At 41.3% G+C, this 9,364-nt stretch overlaps 1 long non-coding RNA gene across 1 annotated transcript in view; it reads right to left on the bottom strand.

Moving 5' to 3' along the window:
- Positions 1–8,642: 8,642 nt before the first annotated feature.
- The window catches only part of LOC309846255, a 32,965-nt gene continuing 32,243 nt past the window's right edge, over positions 8,643–9,364 (bottom strand). Inside the window, exon 3 of the long non-coding RNA XR_014301813.1 lies at positions 8,643–8,982. This is a non-coding gene — a long non-coding RNA (uncharacterized lncRNA). The remainder of the gene's footprint in view (positions 8,983–9,364) is intronic.

Raw genomic sequence — 9,364 nt, 5'->3', positions numbered from 1 at the left:
CTGCAGCTTTGTACCTGCTCTTCTCTCTGCTGGAAATGCTCTTGACACACTTCCTGGCACATGGTACGCTCCAACAAAGTGAGTTACACCTCTTCACTTCCTTTCCTGCCTGGTAAGCTCCTATTTACTATTTAAAACTCTGCTGAAATAGCTCCACCTCTGTGAAACCCTACTCTTTCCCCAAACCCACACTTGTCCACTCACCAATTAGCCACTCACTATCCATTTTGGGATACATGGGTTTGCCACCTCCCACCCCAACCTGTCTTAACACTGAGCTCTTCCAGGATTGGCACCCAGTATGGGCTGGGGAAACAGGCATCAGCTCTGGAAGAAGCAGCAAGTTTAGGCATGAAGTTGAACCAAGGCATATTGCAGAGGGCCAGGTACTGCTGGACTGGTCAGAGCAGCCTGTGCGCTGACGTTTGGTCAGAGATCCCAAATTGCTAAGGAGACCCCTATTGTTCGCTGGGCTCCTCCTTCTCTGGCAAGAGCCAACCCTCAGCCTCAGAGACCATTATAGTGCCGGAGAGCTCTCTTGGCAGACCTTGGATGAATTGTTTACTCTGTCCTTGTTGAGTGAATACGGGCTTCTGTGTGGTGTGTCCAATGCTGGGCACGTCCAAGGAGCTTCTCAAGGTGCTTGGGCCAGAATTCTAGACATAATGGCAGTGAGCTGCCAGGGAAGGGGAAAAACCCAGTGTCCCCACCCTTGACCAGATCCCTGCCATATCTTTGGGGGGAGTACATTTTGTTCTCTCTCATTCACCTTTGCTGCCAGCTCCCTGTACTGCATTTCCACCCCCCTCCCCACTACCACTTAAAAGGGAAATTTTATGTTTTCTTACTGGTGTGTAGTTGTTGCCCATCTCTGCTTCTCTGCCATCTTGCCATGCAGCTCCTGTGTTGTAATCTTGCACAGCCTTCCATTTGGCCTTCCCTCCTCTCCCAGACTTGGAAACACTGAGATGAGAGTCAGGAGAAATGGTTTAGTGATGCTGCAGCTGATTTGAGCAGTGTTTGTTGAAAGCACAAGTTAGGTGCTTCACAATGCTGTGGCTCACTTTTGGGTGGTCTTCATCAAGAGAAGGGGCTTCTAGCCTTGCTGGGTAACACACCTCCGTTTTCAGGCCTCCTGAGAATGAAAAATGAAACAGAAGAGGTGACGGAAACAACATCTAATGGTACCTGAACTTGCATGATGTCTCCAGGTCTTCCAACCTGGGAGGATCACTGTTGGGATCATATTAGGAGTTATGGCCTATATTTCGCTGACCCTTGCCCCTGAGATTTTGTGCCCTAGAAGCTTTTCACAGCCACTCACAAATACTCCTTTCATTCTTCCTCTCATGCCCATATTGGTTTTGTCTCTGGATCACCTGGAAGCTTGTGGGTGAGGTACAGTGGGTATCTTATGTGCTCATGTCTGCATCAAGAATGCTTTCCCCTCCTGTGGAAACTCTTCAGGTGACTAAATAGCCTCAAATGCTCTAGAGTTTTCCCTGCGCTGGGAAGCGCACTCTCCCCTCCATTGCTCCCCACCTACATCCCTTTACCCCCCACTCCTGCCCCATTTTGCATCTTAATTTATCATTAGGCCCTAAAGTGGTAATGTCCCCTTGTGAAAACAGCTCCCCTAGCTTCTGCATGGAGCCCCTCTTCCTGCTGAGTTCTGACTTCTGGGTATGGCACTGGGCTGGCATACATGCTGCAGCTTCCTACACATCTTTGTCTCTTTTCTGGCATGTGAGCAAAACCACTTCCTCATCCTCACATGGAGTGACTCCCAGATGCCCCACATGCCAGTTCTTCAAATACATCAGGCATGGCTGAAATCAGGCTCAAGTTGGGACCCCATTAAAATGATAAATGTTTTTCCAGTTCTTTCCAGTTTACACAACCTTTTTATAGAACGTTCTTTCACTTAATCTGTGAAATAGTCCTTTGAAGTACTTTTGTCTAGGGGCTCACTTTATGGGGAATATAACATGTCGAGGCTACTTAATCTTGTATGTGTCAGAGCTGGGAACTTTCAGTACTCTTTTTTTTGGAATATTAGGCCCCCTCTGTAATAGGATCACAATGCCCAAGACTTAGATAGTTGAGGGGGATGTGGATAAGGTAAAAATGGCTGTCTTCATACCTGGAGTTGGATGCAACTGGCAGCACTCAGTGGTGATTGAAATCTCTGATAAAGCAATGGCTAGAATTGTGCAGTCCAGGCAGAAATGGCTAGACTGTCTTCCCAAGAAGCTTATGAGGCTTTTCTGTTCTTTTGGCTGGTCTTGATTTTTTTCATCTGTGCTCAACAGCACTTGGCTAGGACATATCACATAGTTATTTTTGTGGGTCTTTTATCATGCTTGTTCTGCTGTAGGTTAATTGAGGGCAGATACCATGTCTCTGGGGTCTTTGTGTGCTCCATAGCAAGAGTTTTGAATATAGTAGATACTCAGTAAATGTTGGAGGAATGAATGACTATTTCTTCATGTTTCCCACTTAGGTTTCCAAGTGGGTAATTCAACTGTAGACGTATCTTTTGGGCATGGTGCATGATCAGGCAGAATAACATAAGCCTATTGGTCTCCTTCCTCATTTCTGTGTCTTTATGTTGCCCAGCTACTCTCTTTTGAGCCCACTGATGTATTTCACTTCCAGTTGCCCTCCCTTCCTGACCCCCACCTATCATTTCTGAGACTAAACCAATTGAGGAAGTAGACCAACCACCTCAGTACCATTGGTGGACTTGAAGGCCAGTCATTCTCCCAGACTTGGACTTTGATGGTCTATGACATGTTCTCCAAGTGACATCTGTCCTCTTCCTGTCCATTGTAGGCTTGAGCCACAGAACTGGCTTATTTCTGATCTCTAGTTCTTCTGCTCAAAGGCACTGTCTCCTGTTAGGACTGGACATTGGCCCTGAACTCAGCCTGAGACTGAGCCCTGACATCTGATGTAGCACTTGCCAACTGTTTTCCTGCGGACAGAAGCCTAGATCTATATACCAGTCTATTACTGCCCATGGATGATTTGTCTACAAATAACTCCCCACCTGTCTGTCTGCCTGATGGGGGTGGGGGCAGGGCGGAGGTGGAGGGGGGAGACAGGATGCTTGGATTCTTCTCCATTGTGCTCCACTTATTTGTTTGGACCAGTTGTTTCAGTTATGCTTGAGCTTGCTGTGTCCTCTGGCCATTGTGCCTCACCCATCTGGCTGCCAGTCTGGTATTTGCCTTTGCAGCTGGGCCTATTCCTTCTGCTAAAGATCTGTGTATATACAGGGCCAGGATTTTGTTTTGTCCTCTCTGCCTGTTTGGCATGGCTGTGAGATGCCCATAGTGCCTTGTGCATACCCAAGCTAAAAATCCATTTGATTTCATCTTACTGTGCTGTTTAAGAGGTTTGGCATGGAAGAAAGATTGAAAGTAATTGGGTAAACTAAAGATTAATGATTAGGATGATTTTTATTGATCTGGCCTGTTTCTATTATTATCAATTTTTTGCCCACATTCAGATTCCAAATATTGCCTCCTAGGAAACTAATATACTTGATCTAACTCAAGTCAGATATATCTTAGTCATAAGGGTCCAGATTCTTTTTGGAAGGCGTCACTTCACTGGACTAGATTTCCTACACAGTCTGGGAAAATACACCTTGGTAATGACCGTTTGTGGGTCCTTTTAACATAATTGTTGCAGAAGATTTAGTCATAGCTTTCTTAAAATAGCAGTAAGTTGTGGTAACATCTTTTTATTTTTTTAAATTATTTATATATTTATTTGACAGCGAGAGAGATCACAAGTAGGCAGAGGGGCAGGTAGAGAAAGAGAAGAAAGCAGGCTCCCTGCTGAGCAGAGAGTCTTATGTGGGGCTTGATCCCAGGACCCTGAGATCATGATCTGAGCTGAAGGCAGAGTCTTTAACCCACTGAGCCACCCAGGTGCCCCATGTAGTAACATCTTTTTAAAGAGTGAGGCTCCATAGCTCAGAGATTAGAGCACTGGTCTTGTAAAGAGTGATTTGGTTCAGATAAATTAATGTTCCATCTAGAAAAACAGGTGAAGGATTGCAGAATGAAGAGAAGTATGGAAGAATCATGTTATGGTTTGACAATAGTTCATCGTCAGGACCTCATTCCTGAGGGAGAAAGAAAGCCAGTGGGTTTGACAGATACCACCATAATTAAATATTATTGCTTTGTAAGGAGACTGAGTGACAGGATAGCTCAGAACTTCCTAAATCCACCTCAATTCTATGAGATATCTCCACTTGGTTTTCTAGTGGACATTTCAAATCTAACCTGTTCCAAACTGAACTTCCTGATTACCCTTCCTGTCCATCATTCTCCTCCCTCTTCCCATCTCTCTTTCAAACCTGCTTCACTCTAAGCCATCTTATTTAAGTGTGTGATGGCTTTCTCCTTTGAGTGGTTCAAGTCCCAAACCTTGAGCTCATTGTTGACTCTTCTCTTTCTTTCACATATCATATGTAAACCTATTGGAAATTTGGGGAGCCTCACTTTAATAATTTGAGAATCTGACCATTTCCTACCATCTCCATTGTTACTTCCCCAGTCTTAGCTATCATGGTCTTTTCCTTGGTGTACAGGTAGGGCCTCTTAACAGGTCTCTGGTTCTACCATTGCCCCTCTTCTTCCTTCCTGCCAGTTCATTCTCAACGTAGTTTTTAGTTGCAACCATGGCTCCTCAAGTCTGTTATAGTCCCCCAGTTTACCCAGAGTAAAAGCCGAAGTATCCATCATAGTCTGGAAGATCTTCAGGCCCTCAATTAGCTCTCTGATCCCATCTCCTATCACTTTTTCCTTTGTTAACTTTACTCTGGCCATGCAACCCTTGCTGTTTCTTGAACATGTCAGTCATGTTTCTGCCTTAAGGCCTTGGCACTGGCTGTTCTCTCTTTCTGGAGTGTTCTTCCCCCAGAAATCTGATATTAGCTATATCAACTTCCTCTCATTCTTTGAATCCTTACTTAAATGTTACCTTCTCAATGAGGCCAATAGGACCATCTTTTTAAATACTGCCACCGCCCTGCTATCTTTTCTCATCTTTCTTACCGATTCTGCTTCTTTCCTTGTAGTACGTATCACCTTTTCACATACTATAATAACTTACTTATTATTTCTGCTGTTTATTGGAAAACTTTTAGCACAGAGTCTTGCCCAGAATATATTGGCAACAAAGGTTAATTCTTGTTTTTGTTTGTTTGTTTGTTTGTTTGTTTTATCAGAGATGAGGACTTAAAACATTTTTCTAGTTTAGACTTGCTTTATAAAATGTAGAACTTTCTTAAGCACCATCTTTTTTTTTTTATTGTTGAAGTGAGAATCACATAACAGGAAATAAAACATTTTAAAGTGAACAAATCAATGGCATTTAGTACATTCACAATGTTGTACAGCATTTATTTTTGGACATACCTTTATGTATTGTGTAACAACTTCCAAAATATATTTGAATCAGCAGTACCTTTAAACATGGTCTCCCAGCGATTTCTTTTGTGCCACAAATTTAAAGATAAAAAAATGAAACCACTCTGACAACATAGATTGTCTGAACTCTTGACTATTTTACAGGAGGGAAATCTCAAACCAGGCAGCTTAGATAAAGAGTTAAAAAAAAAAATCCCTCTGTTTATAGGCCTTAAAAAAACAAACAAACTTATGTGAAGTTCAATGGTTTTGTTAATTGTTTCAAGATTTGGGGTGTTTTAAAGTGTGTTGTAAAAGCCCTCCCTGATGACAAGAGAAAACTCATTAACTAGTTCTTCCCTGTTGAGATTTTACTTAAAAATATAAAATGTAAAAGTTTATGGTAAGACATTCTCAAAACTGCAGATTTAAACTTATTACCACTAGAAAGGAAAACAAGTAGAGATAATATTGATGCATCCCTGCTTTGTTGAGCTAGGTCTGGCACCGTACATCTCCCTCCCTTTATTCTCTCCTTGTCCCTTTAGGACCCTTATAAGGTTAATTCAAGAAAATTCATGGAAGGATACATAAGAAATGATTAAATTTTTGCCACTGCAGAAGAACTCTGGGGGTAGTAGAAGGAAGAAGGAAGAATTATAATTACGTAATATACCTTTGTGTACTGTTTGAATTTTTACCTAAGGCATGTATTACAGTTTCAGTAAACAAACAAACAAACATAACAACAACAACAATAAACTAAACTTTTGTTTAATTCTCTGAGTACCACATAGTTCTGAGCATTTATTATTCAGAACTCTTTGAAGTGATAGAAGCCCATATAAATTGGCCTCCACAGATAAGGGAGGTGGTTTACTGGGTCACAGAGCAGGGATGGGGTAGTTTCTAGAACTACAGGAAGAACTGCAAGAATTAGGGTCTCGGGGTAGAATTAAAGCCTCCATGCCACCAGGAATTCTTTCTCCCGCTCTCATTATCATTTCTACTTGCATTTTCTCCTCTTTGCATATTGCTGCCAGATCTCTCCTGCTTTTCAATATGGACATGGTTGCTGGTACTCCTAGCTTAGGAACCCCAGAGGGGGGAAAATACCTTTCTTCCAGAGTTTCTATTTCAGTCTTGATGAAGCATTCTACTGGGTTTTGTTTGTGTCACATGCTTCACCTTAAACCACTGCAGTTGCCAGAGGAGTTGGTCAGACGTGAATAATTTGCCCAGTGCATGGCCAGGGTAGAGAAATCTCATAAGAGAAGGAACATGTGAAAGCATTTTGGAGGAAAAAAATAAATTACCAGTCTACTACAATCTTCTTTTTGACTGCCCAGTCTAATACGTTCTTCCTGTAATTAGTATCCTAAGAATGTACCAGGCCAACACAACATAGCCATCATACAGATCCCTAAAATACTTTCACTCTCTCCTGATATAGCTCCAAGTCCAAATCCCTGGGAGATCTTCCTTCTTCTCAGGAGGGTTTGGATGAGACTTTTCTTGGTTCAGCTATGCATGTGTAATTGAGGAATAAAATATCCTCAGTGAAAAGCTCTAATTTAGGAAGGATTAAAAGGGGAACACAATCTGTGGTGGTAATCTTTCTATGATAAATATTACTTCTTACTGAGCAAGAACAGCAAAGATTCACCTATCTGGCAAAGGAATGAGTTTCTTAGACACACATTATGGCAGCTTCAGGTTCTCCCAAATAAAAGGAATCTTACCAACGTGAAGTCCTTATGCAGGGCTAGAGGTCAAGCTTTCTTAGTCCCTCTGGTACTTCTCAGATATCCCCATTCCAATATCTGGAGCTTCAGTCTTTTTAAATAAAAGCATTTATGTTGTCTATTTTAAAACACTGTAAGTAGAAATGGTTTTGCAGTAATGTTACATATATCTATTCATTTAATGTTTAACTTGTATTAAAATGGAGATCCAGACTTTTCTGTCTTTTCTGTTTTGAATTAGAAGGAATCACTCAGCTCATTTTTGAGTAGTGGACATGTTCCTCAAAATAGAATATATGTATTTATCCATCTCACATATATCACATGTATTTATATCTATATATCTCCTAAATACATCTATAAATCTGTATCTGTCCCTTTCTAGGAAATAAAAATTTAGGCAATTGTATTTTGAAGACTGTTGTTTCAAACATGCTTTCATGCTATTGAGGAAGAGGTGGGTGCTACTGGTTTCTTATCCTTCTCACCCAGCTTTGATTTTTTTTCATTGACCGTATAAGTTCTTTCCAATAATACTGAGTACAGTCATTAAGGACTTTAGTGAGGAGGTGGGGGAAAAGAGGGACTAAGGCTTCAGGTATGAAAAGATGAAAGGGATGTGATAAGAAAGTAAGAAGGGTCATTGACCCACAGTCAAAAAAATGGCTTAAGAAAAATCTGGACTAGTGAATTCAGAAAACTTGTGTGCTGGGCCTTGTCTTTGTGCCCTGGAGTCATCTTGGATCAGAAACTTTTCCAGCTGACTGTGCAGTATCTATAAGACTGAAAGCCTTGCATTACCTGTTCCCAGGACTTGTGAAGATCAAGCGTTCAACCTTTATGAAACCTTGATCATTTCACGTCAGATATCTTCCAAAGCTTTCCTTCCAGCAGAAGCAGTGCCTAGTTTTCCAGCTTATACTGTAATTCTGTGTCTGCCACTGGCTACCCATTGTAGTGTCCCTACTAAAATTATTAGATTAAAGGGGATCCCTAGGCCCTCAGGGAAATGATGAGGAATTTCCACACTGAGGCCCCAAGTCGTAATAACAATAAATGGATTTTTTCTCAGTCTGTTTCAAGTCAGACAACATGGAACTGAGTTTTTTCTTTCCTCTTTCTACTGATATTTTGCCTAGGGTTGCAAAGAGATTCAAGGTAAAAGTTTAACCAGCTGATTCTCCACTGTATATCTCAGTCTGTTAACTCATCATCTAGAGTGGAGAATGAAGATGGGAAGGTTGGAGAACATCCTAGTTGACTACAATAATCATTCTTTTCTTTTTCTTCAGATTTTAAGTAATCTCTATGCCCAGTGTGCGGCTCAAACTCATAACCCTGAGCTCAAGGGTCACATGCTTTACCAACTGCACCAGCCAGGCACCCCTAAAATACTCATTCTTAATTTCCTTGGTGTTTGTTTTTTGCAACTCTCTTTTCTGGGTCCAAATAATTCTCAGAGAAGAGGAACACTCAAATTAGCTCAAGTAAAATGGTATGTTTATTATATGAGTCTAACACTTTTTGTCCTGGACATTGAGGCCCAGGTGTAATAGGTATTTGTGGAGAAGAAATGACCTTAGAGGGTAAGCAAAAGGGAAATAAAGACTAAGGAAATAAGACTGCTCTTTTCCTGGGATCATTTGGTCTTCTCTGCTTCTGTCTGTTGTGGTTTTCCTTGTAGAGCATGGACTTCTTATTCATGGTGTCTTTGATCCTGTAGTTTCAGGTTGGTTTAGTGTCTCACAGTGGGAAGAAGTAGTTACCCAGAAGGAAACTGGAGTGCTACTAGAAAGGGAGAGTGAATTCTGGGCAGACAAAAATGAAAAATTTACACGATTATGACCTATCTGTTCAAGTGAATTCAAGTTGGCTGAATGGTTTGTCATATCTGAAGTAAAAGTCACCAGGCCACCAAAACCCTAGCACCTACCCCCATCCTCAGAACTGGAAGATACCCAATAAATGATTGCTTAGTGGGTAAATGAATGAGTGACTGGAGCTGAAGGCAGGATCCATGTCTGATTAATTTGATTGATCTTTGTAACATTCATAAAGCACCTGATATACTTCTTTTTGTACGTGGTAGGTGTTCCAAAAGTATTAATAGAATAATCTCACTTCCCTTGTTCTGAGTCTTTACTTTTTAAAGTGGCAGAATCATTGTATGGTCTCCAAACCAAAGTAAAG

The sequence above is a fragment of the Mustela nivalis genome, assembly GCF_964662115.1.
Source record: "Mustela nivalis genome assembly, chromosome: 13".
NCBI lineage: Eukaryota > Metazoa > Chordata > Mammalia > Carnivora > Mustelidae > Mustela > Mustela nivalis.
The sequence above is the reverse complement of the archived record's forward strand: the minus strand, read 5'-3'. Positions and strand labels throughout refer to the sequence as shown.